This window comes from Bos indicus, chromosome 4 (genome assembly GCF_029378745.1).
Source record: "Bos indicus isolate NIAB-ARS_2022 breed Sahiwal x Tharparkar chromosome 4, NIAB-ARS_B.indTharparkar_mat_pri_1.0, whole genome shotgun sequence".
NCBI classification, from domain to species: Eukaryota; Metazoa; Chordata; class Mammalia; order Artiodactyla; family Bovidae; genus Bos; species Bos indicus.
The window spans coordinates 79,428,156-79,448,259 of NC_091763.1; positions in this window are offsets into that span (position 1 = coordinate 79,428,156).

Sequence of the window (20,104 nt, forward strand, 5' to 3'; positions counted from 1 at the left end):
GCAGGTTAAACAACATAAAAGGTCATTTTGAAAATTTAATACTTAAATTGTTGATTATTAAATTTCTTCAAAATGAATAAGGAAACTGTAGTTTGAACTTTGAAGAAGTATATAGTTAAACTCAACCCACGTCTGAATGATTGTTTATTTTCTGATCAAAAGGAATTTATACAATATTTTCAAGTTTCTTCTTTCTGCCTCTCCTACTCTTATATTTGAGTATGTCTTTATTTCAAGCAGGAAAGGGTACAATATATAACAGCCCTGACTATTTTGCCCAATCCCTAAGATGTATAATTTTTAGTTTCCTCTCTACTAGTAGCATGCTGGATAATGCAAAGCATTTGAGCCTCTTTTTTACAAATATATTAACAAGATTATATGGCAAGCCTTTTTGGTGGAATAGCGCTGTTATTACATTTTGAAAAAATATCCTGGAGTTTGTGCCTATAAATGATTAAGGAATGTTTTAAGAGAAGTGTTGACCAGAATCCTTCCAGAATGGATTAAATGCGAATTTAAAAAGAGAGAAAAAAATATATATACACACGTACATATTATACATATGTATATAAAGATTAGACCGCTGAGAGGCTCTCTGATTCTTTGTATGAAAAAGAGGCAATTAATATATGTACATTTAACAAAAATAATTGATATTGGGACTTAAAAATTTCATTCAAATTGGGAAAGACACAAAAATATCATGTCTAAAACACACCGTTAAATAATAGCCATAATTGGCCAAACTCTTATTTAATTAGTTTTTGTGGGTGTTAATTCATATAACTATACAATTTTAAAGTAAATTAATCTTATTTATTTTTATTGAAGTATAGTTGATTTACAAAATTGTATTGCTTTAGGTGTACAGTATAGAGATTCAGTATTCGTATAGACTACACACCATTAAAAGTTATTGTAAAAGAGTGGCTGTAATTCCCTGTGCTGTACAATATATTCCTGCTGCTTATCTGTTTCATGCATAGTAGCTTGTATATGTTAGTCCCCTACCCCTGTCTTACCCCTCTCCCCATTGGTAACCACTAATTTGTTTTCTCTTATCTGTGCACAGATGTATGCTCAGTCGTGTCTGTGAGCCTAGGGATTGTAGCTGGCCAGGTTCCTCTGTCCATGGAATTCTCCAAGCAAGAATACTGGAGTGGGTTGAGTTCCCTTCTCCAGAGGATCTTCCTGACCAAGGGATTGAACCCATGTTTCCTGCGTCTCCTGCATTAGTTGGAGGATTCTTTTACCACTGTGCCACCTGGGAAGCCCCTATTAGCTGTGAATCTGCTTCTATTTTGCTAAATACATTGGTGAATGAATACAGTTGTCCTTGTGGGTATCTCCTTGTGTCATTTCATGAGTGGCGTCTCACTGCAGTTTTGGTTTGTATTTCCCTAGTGACTAATAGGAGAAGGCAATGGCACCCCACTCCAGTACTCTTGCCTGGAAAATCGCATGGACGGAGGAGCCTGGTAGGCCGCAGTCCATGGGGTCGCTAGAGTCGGACACGACTGAGCGACTTCACTTTCACTTTTCACTTTCATGCATTGGAGAAGGAAATGGCAACCCACTCCAGTGTTCTTGCCTGGAGAATCCCAGGGATGGGGAAGCCTGGTGGGCTACCGTCTATGGGGTCACACAGAGTCGGACACAACTGAAGTGACTTAGCAGCAGCAGTGACTAATAATGTTGAACATTTTTTTGGGTGCTTATTGGTCAGCTGTACGTCTTCTTTGAAGAAATGTCCACTTTAGTCATTTGCCCATTTTTAAATTGTTTTTTTTTTTTTCTATTTTCAGTTATAAGACTTTTTGTACATTCTGAAAACTAGACCCTTGTCAGATATAGATTTTGCAAATATTTCCCCTAATTCTATGGGTGTTTATTATTGTTCAGCTACTAAGTCATGTCTGACTCATTGCAACCCAGGGACTGCAGTAGGCTAGGCTTCCCTGTCTTTCACTATCTCCTGAAGTTTGCTCAAACTCATGTCCATTGAGGTGGTGATGCCATCCAACCATCTTGTCCTCTGCACCCTCTTCTTCTCCTTCCCTCAATCTTTCCCAGCATCAAGGTCCTTTCCAATGGGTTGGTTCTTCGCATCGGGCGGTCAAAGTATAGGAGCTTCAGCTTCAGCATCAGTCCTTCCAATGAATATTCAGGGTTGATGTCCTTTAGCATTGGCTGGTTTGATCTCCTTGCAGTCCAAGAGACTCTCAAGGGTCTTTTCCAGCACCACAACCACAGTGGATATCTAATTCATTGTTATAGATCATGTATGGTTTTGGATCTGGACCATAATTGTTAGTTATTATAGCATATAGGTATTATTTTTGTTTGCATATCACTCCTTCTTCCCTCCTTTTTAGCTAATAACACTCTCCTCTACCCTTCCATCTATGAGTTTCTAGTCTAATTATCTTTCCTCCACTTCTAGTGCCTGATCCACTCGTCCAAGCTAACCTCACTGGAACCTTGCCAGAAACGTTCACTCTGGTTGAAGGCTATTTAAAGATCTTATTCCCCTCTGCTGGAAAACCTGTGAATGTGTAATAGCAGAACTGCTTTCTTCATATTCCTTGTGTGGCAAAAAAGCCCTTTGGCAGTAGGAGAAAGTGAAATCCACAAGCAGAGAAGCAAAGCAGAGAAAGACTGAGCTGTGGCTGTCCATTTGTCCCCAGCATCACTGGGGGATTTGACCCCTGTCAATCTTTATTATGTGATTAAATAAAAACTTTTTAGAATTGGCTGAGCTGAAGTTAGGTTTCTGTCACTTGAAATGTAATACTCATTGACTAATGTAGTTTGTATACGGCTTATCAAAGATATTACCAGCAACTCTTGCATAGTGAGAGTTTGTAATCCTGTTTGTGGGAATAAATGCAAGGAAAATGTAGCTGGGTAGAATTTGGGAAAACACAGACTAACACATCTGGGGAAACAGCATAAAAATGTTTGAGTTTATGGGAAAGAGACGTGTAGGGAAAAGAGTCATTCCAAAATAGTTGCAAAGAATGGCAGATGCCAGTGAATCATGCTATATGAATCGATGATATGAAATGACAAGTAAAACAGCCTTTGAGGTATGGAAGACATGATAGTCAAAGGTACTGTGAGTCACAGACGTTTGTGTTAAACATCCTCTGCAAAGCCCTCCATGGAGACTAGTTGTCAGAACCAGCTGCCACGTCTCACATATGAGTGTGGCTGTTTTTCTATGAGTGTTTCTCTGTTTCCCTTCTGCGTCATCTCTTTGTATCTTTCTTTATTCTTCCTCTATTTTCCCCTAACAATCTAACCTTTCTTTCTTTTTTTTTTTTTTTAAGATTAAAAAGACCAGGTAGATATTACGAATAAACAGAAACAACAACTAGTCCTTTCCTCCTTTGTTAGTGATTTTTTAAATTAATTTTTTACTGGAATATAGTTGATTTACAGTGCTGTTCATTTCTGCTCTACTGAAAAGTGAATCATTTATACATATACATATATCAACTCTTCTTTTAGATTCTATTCCCATTTAGGTCATTACAGAGTATTGAGTAGAGTTCCCTGTGCTATAGAGTAGGTCCTTATTTGTTATCCTTTTTATATATAATTGTGTATACATGTCAATCCCAATCTCCCGATTTATCCCCTACCCCCCACCGTTAGTAATTTTCTTTAGCTTCTGTGTTTTGTGCCAGTGAACTCATGTCAGAGTGACCATTAGATGCTTAAACAGTCAAAAATATCAGGAGACAGGGCTTAAATTGCACCATTACAAGGATTATTACTTCGTATTCTGTTGTGGGTGTGAAGTTCTCTAAGAATGATGGAGGATTTATGGAGTGTTTCTGTTATCTAAAATGCGCAGACTTGGATATGGTACACCTTCCTCTTGGAAGATTGTTTCTGCATTTCTGGTTGAGTTCTTTCCTTTCTGGAAATCAATGAATACATTGGATTTAACGGAAAAGTAGGCGAGTGGTTGCTACAAGATACTGGAACCAATGTATTGAAGGAATAAGCCTGCATTGGATTAATATTTGGAGAAGGCAATGGCACCCCACTCCAGTACTCTTGCCTGGAAAATCCCATGGACAGAGGAGCCTGGTAGGCTGCAGTCCACGGGGTCGCTAGAGTTGGACACGACTGAGCGACTTCACTTTCACTTTTCACTTTCACGCATGGGAGAAGCAAATGGCAACCCACTCCAGTGTTCTTGCCTGGAGAATCCCAGGGACGGGGGAGCCTGGCGGGCTGCCGTCTATGGGGTCGCACAGAGTCGGACACAACTGAAGTGACTTAGCAGCAGCAGGATTAATATTGCAAAAATAGCACCTGCATCACACATGGACCTCTGCATTGTTGAGAAGGAGATGGAAAACTAAATCTACACAAGAAATAGTTGCCTGTGCTTTTGTCTCATAAGTGTGACATGAAAAATTATAGTGTCTCAGTAAATTTCCTAAGAAAAGACACCATCCAAGAGATATACCATTATATATGTATAATGTAGAACACAGGATGATACAAGAGGATGCAGGCTTATGATGAGAGGGAGAAATATCTCATACAGGCTTCTCAATCAAAACTCATCCAACTAAGAGTGATTCTAATATTTTAGTATAGTTTATCTATAAGTTGATTAAATTAAATATTTAAGATCTGCCATATATTTTTTGACTCACACAATGTTTCCTGTTCAACCTTAATTTAAAAAAAAAAATTTTTTTTTTCCCCAGTCACATGGCATGTGAGATCTTAGTTGCCCAACCAAGGATTGAACCCATGTCCCCTGCATTGGAACCACAGACTCTTAACCACTGGACCACCAGGAAAAATCCCTACTGTTCAAAAGCATAAGTTTAAAACACTTTAAGGCATTGTTTGGTTGCATTACAACCCTGGGATCAGAGAGAGCCCATCAACAATTGTAGTTGAGATTCTGAGGTCCAGAGTAAGTAAAGGAGGGTAACAGTGACCCCCTAGAGCCTGGGACACTGGCAAGTCTATTTCTGTCTGGTGAGGTCACTCAGTTGTGTCCGACTCTTTGCAATCCCATGGACTGTAGCCTACCAGGCTCCTCGATCCACGGGATTTTCCAGGCAAGAGTACTGGGGTGGTTGCCATTTCCTTCTCCAGGGGATCTTCCTGACCCAAGAATCGAAACCGGGTCTCCTGCATTGTAGGCAGACGCTTTACCGTCTGAGCCATTACCTTAAACACAGTCCAAGCCCCCTATTTCTGTCTGGGAAACAGCGTATACCTGCTTCCGAAAAGGGGTACTAGAAGCTTGGGTCTTAAATGATTTTTTTTTCTGGAGGATTTATCTATTGTTGAGGGTGGGTTCCTCTACTATTATTGTGTTGTCTCTGTCTCCCTTCAGATCTGTTAGCATTTGATGAACATATTTAGATGCTCTGAGAGCTCCGATGGCAGGTGCACGTATGTACATGCTTTATATTTTCTTGACAAACTGACCCTTTTATCATTATATATTGACCTTCTTTATCTTTTGTTAAATCTTTGGCTTAAAGTCTATTTTATCTGATGTAAGTATAACTAATCCTGCTCTCTTTTGGTTTCCTCTTGCATGGATATTTTCTTTTTTCTATCTTTGCACTTTGCGCCTGCACTTTGAGTATCCTTAAAGCGAAAGCAGGTCTCTTGTAGGAAGCATAAAGGTCTTAAAGGTCTTGCTTTTTTAATCCACCCATCACTTCTTGTCTTTTGTCTGCAGCATTCAATAAATTTACATTCAGAGTAACTGGTAGGTAAGGACTTACTAATGCCCCCTTATTAACTGTTTGCTGGGAGTTTTAGAGTTCTTATTCTTTTCTTCATTTCTTCCTTTGTGAGCTGATGATTTTCTGTGGTGTGCTTTGATTCTCTTTATCTTTTGTGAATCTACTGTAGGTTTCAGCTTTGCAGTTACTATGAGGCTTACATCTCATAGACATAACATCTCGTAGATGTAACAGCCTGTTTTACACTGATAACAATTTAACTTCAAATGCATTTAAAAACTCAACTCTTTTACTCCCTTCTTTTAAGTTCTTGATGTCACAGTTTACATCTTTTTTATATTGCATATCCATTCAATTATTGTTCCTTAGCTATTTTTAATACTTTTATCCTTTAACCTTTAAGACTTAAGTGGTTAGCACATAACCGTACTACAGAATTGTAGTATTCTGAATCTGACTATATGCTTACCTCGAACAGTGCTGCACATTTTCCTGTTACTAGATAACACGCCTTTATTTAAGCTTGAAGAAATCATATCACCCTTTCTTATAAGGCATGTCTAATGGTAATGAATGGCACATGGAGGCTGGTGACGGGTGTCAGGGTGGCAGTATGCAGATACACAGCTGTAGGCACCCACTTTGAAAGTGTGCACAGTGGTAAGGGTCAGCTGTAGAAGACTAGGCTAGTGTTTCACACTCATGCAGCCACAGAGGTATTGGCTGGTGGCCTGTGCAGGACCCAGGATCAAGAGCATAGAGGCGGAAATGGAAAGGGACTGGGTCTGTCAATATAAATGCCAGTGCAGGTCAAATGCTGGTGAAATCAGCAGGGGTCCATGGTGGCTGTCCTGGCCATTGATTTCTTCAGTGGTGAAAGCTCATAGGGCTGTCTGCCAAGCAGGTCACTGAGAACAGCAATTGGTCCTGCTTCTCGACTGTCGTTAGTAACCCCTGCCATTTTTCCTCCCCTCTTATACCTCTCATCTTTGCTGGTAGCCAAACAGGCTGATGTAAGCACAAAGCTACTCTCGGAAGCATTGTTTGAATACAAGAGACTAGATACAAGAAAATACTCATAAGCAGGGCTAGTTACAGAAACCCCTGGGCATTCATACAATGGAATCATATGCAGCCACAAGAAAAGAATGAAGGTTACCTTTGTGTATGAGTATGGAAATACATTCAAGACTCATTTTTAAATGGAAAATGTAGGGTGTAGAATTTTATGTAAATGTGTTACCATTTGGGTAAGAAAAGGAAAAACAGATATGTAAGCATTTTTCTTTGGCCTTGCATCTATTTTTTTCAGGGAAGAAAATACCTGATAAGAAGGAGAGAAACTTTGGGAGAGAGGATTATTTGTTGTTTCCAGAAAATAGTACCATGGATTTTCCCAGCATTTGTTGTTTAATCACTCAGTTGTGTCCGACTCTTTGTGACTCCATGGACTGCAGCACGCCAGGCTTCCCTGTCCTTCGCTATCTCCCGGAGTTTGCTCAAACTCATGTCCTTTGAGTCGATGTTGCTATCCAACCATCTCATCCTGTTTCCAGCTTCTCCTCCTGTCCTCAGTCTTTCCCATCTTAGCTACTTATAGCAACAGGTGACCCTTGACACTTTGTGGATTAATTCCAGATTGAGTGACAATAATCTCAAGTTCAGGAAAGTTCACAGGAGAAACTTTTTCTCGACTCTTCCAGACTCCCAGTCCTCCCATCAATGCTCAGAAGAGGTGCATTATCCACCGGAAGCCCTAGTGTAAGAAATGGAGATAACTAGGAGCTTGGTAACATTTATTCTATTCTGAGTGTGAAATATGTGTGACGATGCTGTGTCATGGGGAAGATAATAAATCATATGATCTTTACCCCCTCCCCCAAAATTCAGAATATTGTTGGAGAGACAAGACATGCATTCCTTGAGAGCATTAAAAAGAGGCAGAATCCACTGTGAGGTATTTGACAAACATGAGTTTTCTTAATCTGCCCACTTACCTGGATCATTTGGGAAGAACTAGTAAAGATCCCAAGACATTGTGTATAGAAAGTACTTTGTAAACTGTTAAGTCCTAGGAAAATGTTGCCTTCCATGTCAGTAAACAAAAGGTATTGCAGGCATCGAACCACCCAGGAGGGCATGCCCTGAGGGGACTCGGGATGGAAAAAAAGGGCTGACTGATGTCAAGCCCTGAGCTACTGCAGTCACTCCCAGCTGAGCACCTGGAGGTTGATTCAGAATGGAAAAAAGCTGGATCCTGGTCCTAGATAGTTGAAGTGAAAGTGTGAAAGTGAAGTCGCTCAGTCGGTCCGACTCTTTGCGACCCCGTGGACTGTAGCCCACTAGGCTCCTCCGTCCATGGGATTCTCTAGCAAGAATACTGGAGTGGGTTGCCATTAAGGTGCATATCAAAGGAATGATTTTAGTGAGCCCGTAGAAAAGTGCTAAAATTTTTAACTTGAGATATCTGGTTTTCTTTAACTGTAATCTTTTGAAGTTTCAATTACCAGATCTTTGTTGCACAAACCCCTAGCCTGGCTCCTCCCTTTAACCTCTTGGGAGCAGCCTCTCAGAAGCTGTGTCCTGGGCTTAAGTCTTCAGTTCTGTCCACCAAAGAAAAGATAACGCTCAGCATCATGCATTTTTCTTTCAGTGGATAGTAGATATTGTCATTTACTTTTGGTTAGAGAAGGCTTCAGGGCCTCTCAGATGGTGCTAGTAGTAAAGAACCTGGCCTGCCAGTGCAGGAGACTGTAAGAGATAAGGGTTCAATCCCTGGGTCAGGGAGATCCCCTGGAGGAGGGTATGGCAACCCACTCCAGTATTCTTGCCTGGAGAATCCCATGGACAGAGGAGCCTGGTGGGCTATAGTCCACAGCATTGCAAAGAGTCAGACACAACTGAAACAACTTAGCACGCACGCAGAGAATGCTTCACAAAGGAGGTAGGTGTATAAACCTGAGCTGGAAACACCGGCGGCAGGTGGCAGAGTGGTGAGGAAGGGTTTGCAGATGGGGAGGTACAGGTGTTACTGGAAGGCAGGAGTGGGCGTGGTCAGGAGAGATGGGTGAGCCAACTTGAGAGGTTGCTGTTTTAAATCTAAGGATATCAGGGAGCCAAGGTTGGCGACATGGTTTCTACTTAGCCTGTAAGAACCTAATCTGAGGTTTCAAGTTCCAAGTTGAAGCTCAAGGTCAACCAGATCCAGGCATAAAATCTGTCTTCTGAAACTCAACCTGCTATCTTCAGCTTGGCATCAGCAGGGGCAGGGTGGGGGGAGGTCGGGGATGGGCATGGAGAAGTGAGGTTGCAGGAGCCCAATCTTGTAGTGCTTTACAGAAGGTTCTGGATGTTTAGGAAGCATGGAGGTCCACAGACCAGACTGCCTGACCACCTGGACAGCTAATTTCTGCCCTTGTTGCTCAAGAGAATTTAGGGAAACCAAAAACAAAGCTGCAAGATAAATTAAATCAAAGCAAGAGAAGAAATAAGGCAAAGGGAAGATAAGGCGAAAAAGATGCATCTGAAGTATGGTTATTCCACACCACATGTGCCATGCTTTCCCCACATTAGCTAGAATTGACCTTGCATTTGGCTGTACATAATGAGAACAAGGAAACAAAACCAGTCAGGTGATTTGCAGCTTCCCTGGGCACAGGAAGGTGGATAAAGACCTTGCTTTGTCACCTCTCACTTGGCCTGATGCAGGAGAAGGCAGAGGAAGTGAGGGAGCCTGGCCTTCTGCCTGACAGACATCTGCTGACTGCTTAGGCTCACAGAGGGGTGGGGCGGGGACTATGGCAGATGCTGGCCTACAGTGACAGAAACCAGTGACACAGAGGAGCCATCAGAAGAGGGACAGCCCTGCCCCCTACCCCCCACCCCCACCCCGGTCCTTCTGATACGGAGACAGCTGGTCAGGGGAATCATGCAGTGCCTCTGGGGAGCCCATTCCTGGCAGGGTTCGGCCTGGGCTGGCCCTCTTGCAGGCTTGTGGGTGAAGCTTCCGGGCTCTGCTCTGGGAACCCGCCCCAGCCATCCGGCTCTGCAATCCCCATTCCTGGGTGCTGAGCTGTTCAGGCGGCAGTCAGAGGAGGCTGAGTCCAGGACAGGGAGCCAGGGAAAGTGAGGGCCTCCCCCAGAAGCTAAGGCAAACAAATCTGGAGCGATTTTGGGCTCTGCACCTGCAAAATGGATGAACTGGTTTGGGGGTTTTTCGATTAGAAAAATGGGACTTTGTTGCCTGCCTTAATTCCTTCTTGGCAGCTCTCTGAAGGTGATGCTGAGATTCGAGATAGGGGGAAGGAGGAAGAAATGATTCTTTTCCTCTCTTTACTTTTTTCTTATTTATACCTTCTACCCTCCGCCCCTCACAGTGGCTCAGCCGGTAAAGAAATTGCCTGCAATGCAGGAGACCAGGGTTTGATCCCTGGGTCAGGAATAAGGGAATGGCAACCCACTCCAGTATTCTTGCCTGGAGAATTCCATGGACAGAGGATCCTGCAACAATTGTGGGCTGCAACAATCCATGGGGTCACAAAGAGCTGACATAAATAAGCAACGAACATTTTCGCTTTCACACACATACCACACTCCCCTCTCCACACCACCCCCAACCAGACACAGTACCCTTAATGGGTTAAGTGAAAATCGTGCCCCCAGGAAGTTTCCAGTGCTGTGTTTCTGAGGTCCCTTGGAAGCCAATGGTCTTTTCCTAAGGAGTTGTAGTTTCTTACTCTGACCTGCAGCCTCTGCTTTCCCTTCTTGTCGCCAAAAGCACATGATAGAACCCAGTCAAGCTTCCCCTGCCCCTCCGCCCCCGCACCCCTCACAGCCCCTCCCCCTAGCCACCTCACAAAGGAGCTGAGTCCTCCTTTATGGCCACAGTCACCTTGAGGTGCCCTAAATTGATCTCAGGAGTTCAGGAGGGATTCTGGAGTTTCTGGGAGCACAGTGCAGATTCCAGGGCTGAAGCTTCCTGCTCCTTGACCATCCAAGGTTCACAGGGAGGCTGAGAGCCAGAAGCAGCTGGGTCAGGGGCATTCTCTGCTCTCAGCTCTCTGGGCCTTACTGGGTGCATGTACTTATCTGTGCTGCAGGTGGTGTCTTTCTGACTCCTGATCTTCAGCTGCACCCAGGAAGGGCTTGAGAGTGTGCTTAGGGCCAGTTTGGGCCCTTTCTTGGTCACATTGAGGTAGGGAGATCCAGTTTGTTCATTTCTATGCAATATGTGTGTCCCTGGCTGAATAAATCTTCAGCAGAAGCAAAGCTTGATAATTTGGGAGAAGAGTTTGTTTCCATTTAGCAGTTGGTGAATTAGGATGTGGTAGACACTTATTCTGCTTATTCTCTGGCCCAAGGGGGTTCCATCCTTAGCCTGTACCCCACAGGTGTGTCGGGCATTCTTCAACCGACAGGTAGGTGGTTCTTGGAGCAGGAGGTAGGATTGAGAAGTCAAGGAGAGAGAAGTGAGGACCAAGGGAGAGCTGGAAGGAGGGGGTGAAAGCGAGATTGGAATTGGGATTCTGCTCATAGTAGATTTTGTTCCCTACCCTGCATCCAGTCTCTGGCTCCATGAATCTGAAGACACTGCTAGTATATGTGCAGACATCTCTCCTGATGTCACATGGAAATCTCTCACTCAACAAACCCAAATCTCACTTGCATCTTTATTCTCCAAACTACTCTCCCTTCTCTATGAGTCCCCCACTAGGTCCCCAAGCCCCAAATCTAGTCAGTGAGTCTGGGCGAGTCTGAGGCTGCTGCTTGGTCTCATCTGCTGTGCCCACCTTCACCTCCAGTCCCCACCACCTGCTTGGTGTTCCCAGTGCTGCCATGTTTCCCCTCAGCTCCAGGTGAGTTATTTAATATCTCCTAGCCTCTGTTTGCTTCCCACTGATGAGGATAACGGAGAACCCACCTCGAAGGTATGTGGATAGAAATAAAGGAGACTGTATCTGATAAACAGCCTTGATATTGTCCCACTCACAGAAGATGATAGTCTTGCCTTCAAGCCTCTCCCTTATTCCAGCCATGTTTTTTCCCAAATGGACATCTGTGTGACAATAGAAATTCCAAGTGCTGGGCATTTCCTACCCTTTCCACACCCATCTCAATGGAGAGGAGGCTTCCAAGGAGGAAGACACTCCATGTTCCTAGACACTCCATGTTTTCCGTGTTCCTAGAGGCTGGCTGAGTGTGATCCCTTCACTCCACTTCCATACCCTCTGGAAAAAGGGGTTGAAAGGATAGAAACTGCTGAGGTCAAAGTCACGTGCAGACTCCTTAGTGGAAAAGAAATCAAAGTGAATGTTGCTGGGTTGTGTCAGACTCAATGAGACCCCACGGACTGCTAGGCTCCTCTGGCTATGGAATTCTCCAGGCCAGAATACTGGTGTGGGTTTCCGTTCCCTTCTCCAGGGGTTCTTCCCAACCCAGGGATAGAACCCAGGTCTCCCGTATTGCAGGCAGATTTTTTACTGTCAGAGCCACCAGGGAAGCCTTAGTGGAAGGAGGGAGTGAAACCTAGATTGCAATTGGGATTCAGCTCCTGGTAGACTTTGTCCCCCTCCCTCGAATCTAGTCTCTGGCTCCATGAGTCTGAAGACATGCTAGTGTATGTGCACATATGTTGCTGTGACTTTGTTCTCAGTCACTTGAAATAGAGATAATTTTGTCTGATAAAAAAAAAAAGCTTAAATGTAAGACCCATAGACCTCCTTCTATTTTAAGCAAAATTGGCTTTCTTTTTTTTTTTTTTGGTAAAAAAAGGAAGAAAAAATATTGCCCATCATGTGTGTGGCCTGAACACAACCCTCAAAACATCTTAAAGGTTATCCATCAAGGTTTTTAAAAGGAAATATATCATTCTTAATTGTTCTTATCTTAATATTATATAATACTTTGTGGATTTATTTTTTAACCTATCATCTTATGCCAGAAAGGGCCGTTTAGGCTTATTTTTATTTGTAGACTGAAACAAAAATAAAATAGATGGGATTATGTTTACTATTTTAGACTTTATTCTCTATTACTTTGCCTTTCAACATGAAAAAGAATTTTGTGCTGCAGATCAACATTTGGCCTCGGTCAATGGTGCTCCCTTCAGTCCAGGAGAGAATGTCTAAGAGAACTCTGGGCCAGCAGGCAGCCATATATTTCTTGCTTAATCCTGTGTGTGTGGGTGAAGTATCAGGCAAAGGTATAAATAAAATGTTCTGACTCCACATATGGTATCTGGGGTTGAAAAATCCTTCATAAACTTTTCCATTCCTATCAGCAGTTTTACTCATTAGGGGACGTCCAGAAACTCTTCTTTTGGGATTATTTGAGAAGCAGCAACAGCTTCTTAGAAAAAAGCATACTTGCTGTAAGATTCAGCATAAAGATTGAGTGCCTGTGGGCAAGGAATCCTCAAATAGGCATCTAAATATTCAGTGGGGCTTCCCCTCTTGTTGGCTTTTCTGTCCTCAGAGCCTGGATTTTTCAGTAGCATAGCCATAGCGATGGAAATATGCTTGGCCCTTTCCCTCCCGTGGACCAGGATCATGTCCATGGGCCAGCAGATGGCTTTTCTCCCTTCTGTCTGCACCTAGTTAGTGCTAACGTGGGGATCCAGAGTGGGAAATCAGGCCCAGAAGATATCATTTCAAAATCCTAACAACTGCAAAATTTTAATAGTGTATTTGCATCTTGCCCCTGACTCATTGGAAAAGACCCTGATGCTGGGAAAGATTGAGGGAAAGAGAAGGGGACGACAGAGGATGAGATAGTTGGATGGCATCACTGACTCAATGGACATGAGTTTGAGCAACCTCTGGGAGATAGTGAAGGACAACGAAGCCTGGTGTGCTGCAGTTCATGAAGTTGCAAAGGGTCAGACACAACAAGAGCGACTGAACAACAAGAGCAGCAAATCAAAGTTGTGATGCTCTTTCTGCCTCCTTGTGAGACTGAACTTGGGCCAGGTGCTGGAAAAAGCATACCTTGCATTAAAAAGAGCCAATAGATGGGTGTGTCCTGACAGACAAAATACCTAGATTCAACCTACACGTGGTCTCACTCATAGGAGAGAAAGATCCCATCCTTGCTAAGCAACCCCAGAAACAGACACTGCAGCTGAGGGTGGCAGAGGCTGACAGAGGCTGGTGAATGTAACTTTGGAGCTAAGGTCACATGACACACACTCCCCTCTGTTTGTTGCTGAGTGCCCTACCTAGCACCTCACAACTGAGTGTTGGATGTTTGGACAAATTGAGAGGGCCAAGCACCAGACCAGACGGTGTCACACTCTCTCTCTCTGTCATCTGCCATTTCTAAACATTACCAGATCACCTGTTCTTTCACTACAAGGACATTGCTTCTGCTTCGATTTCTTTTATTACTCCAGATGATTGTGCTCAGTTGCAGTCAGACAACATTCAACATCTTTAGTGAAGGATCTTGTAATAAACTAGTAAGATTCAGCCTCAGGGCCTCTCGCACACAGGCTGCCTTCCAAGAGTCAGAGGAGCCCTAGCAATGTGTTCACAGGAGGGTCACATGTATGTTTTAGGTGTATAAACAGTAAGAAAGATTCACTCACGCTTGGTTAAGATTGTTTTTTGTTTCCATTCCAACTTCCCCAACCTCTACTGTTGTGGTGTTAGTGTGTGTGTGCTTAGTCACTCAGTCATGTCCAGCTCTTTGCAACCCCATGGACTGTAGCCCACTAGGCTCCTATAGAGGAGCCTGACTACTGGAGCGTAGTCACAGGCATTTTGGGGCTCCAGCTAAAAAGAAGTGGAGTTGGGAGTACATTTGGTTTGGGTTTAATTGGGGGTGCTTTTGTGGTTGGGCTTCCCAGGTGGTTCAGTGGTGAAGAATCTGGCTGCCAATGCAGGAGACACGGGTTCAATCCCCGGTTCGGGAAGATTCCCCACCCCAGAGAAGGAAATGGCCACCCACTCCAGTATTCTTGCCTGGGAAATCCCATGGACAGAGGAGCCAGTCCAAAGGGTTACAGAGTCAGACAAAACCCAGCAACTAAACAACCACTTTTGTGATTGGCAAAGTTTCCAATTGCAGCGAAGTTATTGCTAACTGTCTGTAGAAATGACTTGTAAGAATATCCCTTTGGCTCCCTGTGCTGAGGCAGCCGGCTCTGGGACACAGAACTGAGTATGTTCTATAGCATCGGACCCAGAAGTTTGTGCACTGTTAAGGAAAAGCAGGGTTTAAGATGTACAAAGCAGGTGGCTAATCTGTAAAGATTCTTACAAATGTCAGATACACAAAATTGTAGGCAGAGGACTTCATTTTCAGTAACAATGAGTCAAAACAGAAGTTCTCTGATTTCTGAAAAAAAATGTATGCAGTTATAAAGACTCTATGCCATGTTTACCCACTCCAGTGTTCTTGCCTGGAGAATCCCAGGGACAGGGGAGCCTGGTGGGCTGCTGTCTATGGGGTCGCACAGAGTCGGACACGACTGAAGCAACTTGGCAGCAGCAGCAGCAGCAGCATGCCATGTTTTCTCTTTTAACGGGAGTTCTGCAAAAGAGATTTCTTAGAAATGTTGTGTTTTAACCTGCCTTTGTGGTATTTTTTTTTTTTAACAATCTGTAATTTGTATTTTGTTGTGGTTTATTTTCATTCTAAGTAGGTATTTGCTTTTATACCCAATTATTTATTCTCAATTTTGAATTCTTTGGCTTTACGAGGATTATAATTATACCTTCTTCAGACACCAGAACATCTTCATAAGTCACTGACTGTCTTCTATACTGTGGTCAGGTTGGTTGGTCCTCTTAAAGTAGAAGTATGCCCAGGTGATGCCTGTATAATTTGAAGTCTTGGGTGACTTTCATCTTTCCATAAACAGCACACGCTGCCCTCCTCTCCCCGTCCTACCCTCCCATGCTGGCACCAGAGACCCCGCACGCCCACGGCTCCTGGAACAGGCTGCCTCTCTTGGTCCTCACCTCCTTTGACCACGTGGACTCCTCTAATGACAACAGCTCCTTTAGCATTGGTTTATTCAATAAGCTTCTATTCATCCTTCACCAAGTAGCCAGGCAGAAGATCGGGCAGGTGAGTCAAAAATCTGCCAGCACTCAAGTTGGGAGGGATGACAGGAAGGGCTCTCACAATTGGCTTTTTCATGGAAGCCGGGCATGGGCAGTTTGAACGGCAAGAGCATGGTAGCCAGTAGGGGGCCTGCCTCTCATCCCTGGAGGCTGGCTTCTTGCTTGGCCTTGAGCAGTCACTGAACCCGTGGTGCTGATGGAGCCTATGATTTGAAAATTTGGATCACTATTGTATGTTGCTAATCACTGACTGTAGTCCCCAAAAAAGCCTTGTGAAAACATTAAGGCTTTGTAATGACTGCATACTCATATTTTAAGGGACAGATGAATTTACTACTTTCTGAAGCTTATTGACCCTTCCTTTGACGCTTTGATCTTATGTAAAATGGAGTAATATCCATTTTTCTGCATCACCATACACTTGTCTAGGGATGCCTGGACGTGTATAAACTTGCACTGTGTTTCTTGGGAGTTAGTGTTTTACCATAGATCAGCTTCGTGGACCCGCTTTTCCTTAGATGTAAATGATGTTAGTTAACTGTTAAATGAAATTAAGTGGACATTTTAAAACTAGGGCTATCAGAAGGTGGCCCACCACTGGGCTGCATCTGCTTCCCTTTATGACCTTCTGGTCCCTGCTTAGGTTATATCCCAGCTGCAGTGGCTGTCCGGTCTGGATAGTGGCACGTTCAGATCCCCCCTGCCCCTCTCATTCTCTCCTCCATACTTCCTGACACTTTTCTTTTTGCTTCTTCTTTCAAGGCCAGAGCTGGGGAGACACACCAGAGAGACAGAGAGAGTCATTTATTTCTCCTTTTTTCTTCCTTTATCAAGGTTATCTCACTATTTCCGCCCCCATCTTGATTAGTCTTCCAAGAAAATGGTCTCTATAAATAGACTTCAGTTGACATTTGTGACTCAAGGGTCCACATCACATGTGACGAAACAGAGCAGGAAGTACGGTTGTAGACACTCTTTGATTTCCGGTGGTAGGATTATTAGTAGCAACACTGATGACGATAAAGCAGAGACCGATTATTGTTTACCGCTGTAGCTGAAGCCTTTTCAGGCAAGCACTTCCTTATTTAGTGGGTGCTTTAATTAGTCATAGAACTGTTATACTAAATTAAGCCAGCGTTTTATTAACATTCACAGGTTATTTTCTTCTCTTTATCTCCTTTCCTGTCTCCTGTCTGTGTGAGTGTATCATCCAATCTCCCCTTTAGTTTAGGGATTTACATGTAAGGAAAGCTGGACCAACTTACAGTCCCCAACCTAACCCCTTAGAATGCAAACTTGGTATCAAAAAAGATACAAAGAAACTTGGGGAAACTTCTAGGACAGAGAAAGCAAATGTGAACTCTATCATTCTTTAAGCATGCCCTTGGATGACTTTGTAAAGCTTCCTATGATTAGCTTTTGGGGAAAAATGAAAACAGATTCCATTGCATCCCCAAATCCATGCACTTTATTTCTTCTTCTGAGTATCCAATTGGCCAGTTTGAAGCCCACTTCCCCCTCACCCCAGTCTCTGTACCTGGTCTGGGAAACAAGACCCTACACATCTTTTTCCCAAGAACTGTGAATCTGTGTGGATAAACCTGCTCTTCAGATTTTCTGTCTCTGATGTTATTTAGTTAAGCTGGAGAAGGCACTCTAAAAACATGGCCTGGTATGGTATGTACCTGTCCTCAAAGCAAGCAGAAGTTCACTGTTGCTCTGTCAACTTGACCGTGAGGAATGAATCAGGTAGGAAGTCTGATTCATTCTTCAGCCTCTCCTCTCCAGGTTTGCAGCTTTACAAATGAGATCAGGTTGGGAGTTGGAACCGCTAGAATGTACTGGCTCAGTCAGGGCTGAGAAGTCACCAGCACCCCTAGGCTATCTTTAAATGCCTACCAGGTGACGAGAGGCTTTGGGGCCACTGGAGGACTGACATGAGATGGATGACAATTTCCCAAATACAGCATCGCCCAGTTAGACTTGAAACCAAATGTTAAATACCAGAGAATCATAATCACCCATAATTAACAATGAAATGCTTTCAAGGACATTTGTTATTTTAACAAAACTGTGATCAAATGTTCAGCTCTTAAAAATTCTGATCTTGCTTTCATCTCTCATAAGTAATAAGGGTTACTGTAGACTCAATGGTGCACGGTGGGAGTATTAGATACATGACAGCCCACCACGCCTTCTAGAGAACACAGAAAGGAGACTATTTATTTTATGCAAAAATAGTTATAACTCTTAGATGTTCTCAGCAGATCTATTTTGCCCCCCAAGATAAGTAGCCTTTATTTCTCTTTCAGATAATTAATAGTTTCTTATCTATAGTTCCCTTGTCCAAGCTCTGCTACAAGGCAGAGTAGAAGAAAAGCACGGGAACATTCGATATGTTAATTATGAGGTTATGACATTATTAAACGTACCCCAAATACAAGTGGCCTCAGAGATGAGATCTGTGCCAAAAATGAATCATGGAAGCATAGAGTTGCTGCAGAATGTTTAAGAAGTGACCATTTTTATGTTTCTTATTTATCCATCATTCTTTTGAAGAGAGCTGAGTGTATTCTTTTACCTTCTTCTGTCTGGCCACGCTTTCAATTTATATATGGAGTAACTGTTCTCTGGGAGATGGAGAGAGTGGGCCCAGCACCAGGGCAGGGGTGTTGGGCTGTCCATGTGGCACTAGCGCTAAAGAACCCGCCTGCTAATGGAGGAGATGTAAGAGACATGGGCTCACTTCCTGGGTTGGGAAGACTCCCCTGGAGGAAGGCATGACAATCCGCTCTAGGATTCTTACCTGGAGACTCCCATGGACAGATTCTGGTAAGCTACGGTCCATGGGGTCACACAGAATAGGACATGACTGAAGCAATTTAGCATTCATGCAAGATGGGAGTGATGCCTTAATAAACAAGAAATATGCTGAACACACAGGGCTTCTTGTCAGCGTACGGTTTCAGTGGATCCCCCCAAACCTGCACTGGTTATCTGGTCCATGTCTAGGACTCTGAAGGACTGAGAGTCAGTGACAAGTCAAGGGGAGGTTGTCTTGAGGTTGTCTTGAAGCAGCAGGTTGGCCTTATCCTGAAAATGTCTTTCTGTGGTACCTGCATGGGGAAAGAAGGCCTGACCAAGAGACATAAAGAAGTTTTTGTTTCTTCCAAATTCTGCGATAACCTGTCTTGGACTTTAAGCCACTTCCCCCTAGAGGTGGAGGGGGCTTCTCTTGTTTTTCCTTCTCTTGGGCTAAGGCCCTCAGTGCCAAAGTCTTCCATCAAATCAGTGATTTCATCTTCCCAGTAAATCTCGTTGCTTGTCACAAACTGTGGGGTTTTGTTTGTTTGTTTTAAACTTGAAGGAAAGAAGTTTGAAACAAAGCATTTTTTTTCATATTTTACACCAGATATTCATTTTGTCTGAATTAAAAAATGAATCAAATGAATAAAAATAAAAATTGTGCCATTTCCAGGGCAAGCCTCTTCTCTAATACATTTTATTATCAATCAGTCACTGTGTTTTACACACACATCTGTATACTCACCCAGTCCATGTCTAGTCTAGGGCCCCTTTCAAAGACCAATCTGACTTTCTCACACCTGGTCAGCAGGGGGCACTGTGAGCTGGGGGAGATGGGGTCTTCTACTGAATGCTTCTACAAAGTCAACTGCCTCTATTCCATATTTATTTTCTCCTCTGAGACCTATTCCAAAGCATTTTCATTTCTACTCCACCCTCTTCACCTCTTTCTTCTCCACTCTCCCTCCTTAGTTTCCATCTATGTCCCAGAATCTCTCCACCAGGGCCCAAGCCCCACCTGCAGCTGCCACCCACCACTGGACTTCCATAGAGCCTCTTACTAGCTGAGCTAGCAACACTTTAGGTGTGGCACATACTACATCCAGCTTTTCTAAATGGCTGGCCTTTGGCAAGCCCCAATTATATTTTTGTCAATCACTTTTTTCCCTCTAATTTTTCAACCCCTTGTGTATTTTAAGAGGAAATTTAATCTGTTTCTGGTTCTTTTTCAATTACAGAAACTCCTCGGAACCTTGTGTTGTAAGATTTATTTGATGTTCAAGAAGTCTGAACTTTTTCAGAGTACTTTTAAAGACGTTCTTCCTAGAACCTGGAAGTAGCCTTTAGCCAGCTATAAACAAACAAACAAACAAACAACTTTGAGGGTGTGGTTTCAAGTTAAAGACCTAACTCAAAGGTGTTTTCTCACTGTCATTAAGCAGTGATTCTGAGTGGGCTTGGTTATTGCATTCCCTCAGGAAGAACTTTAAT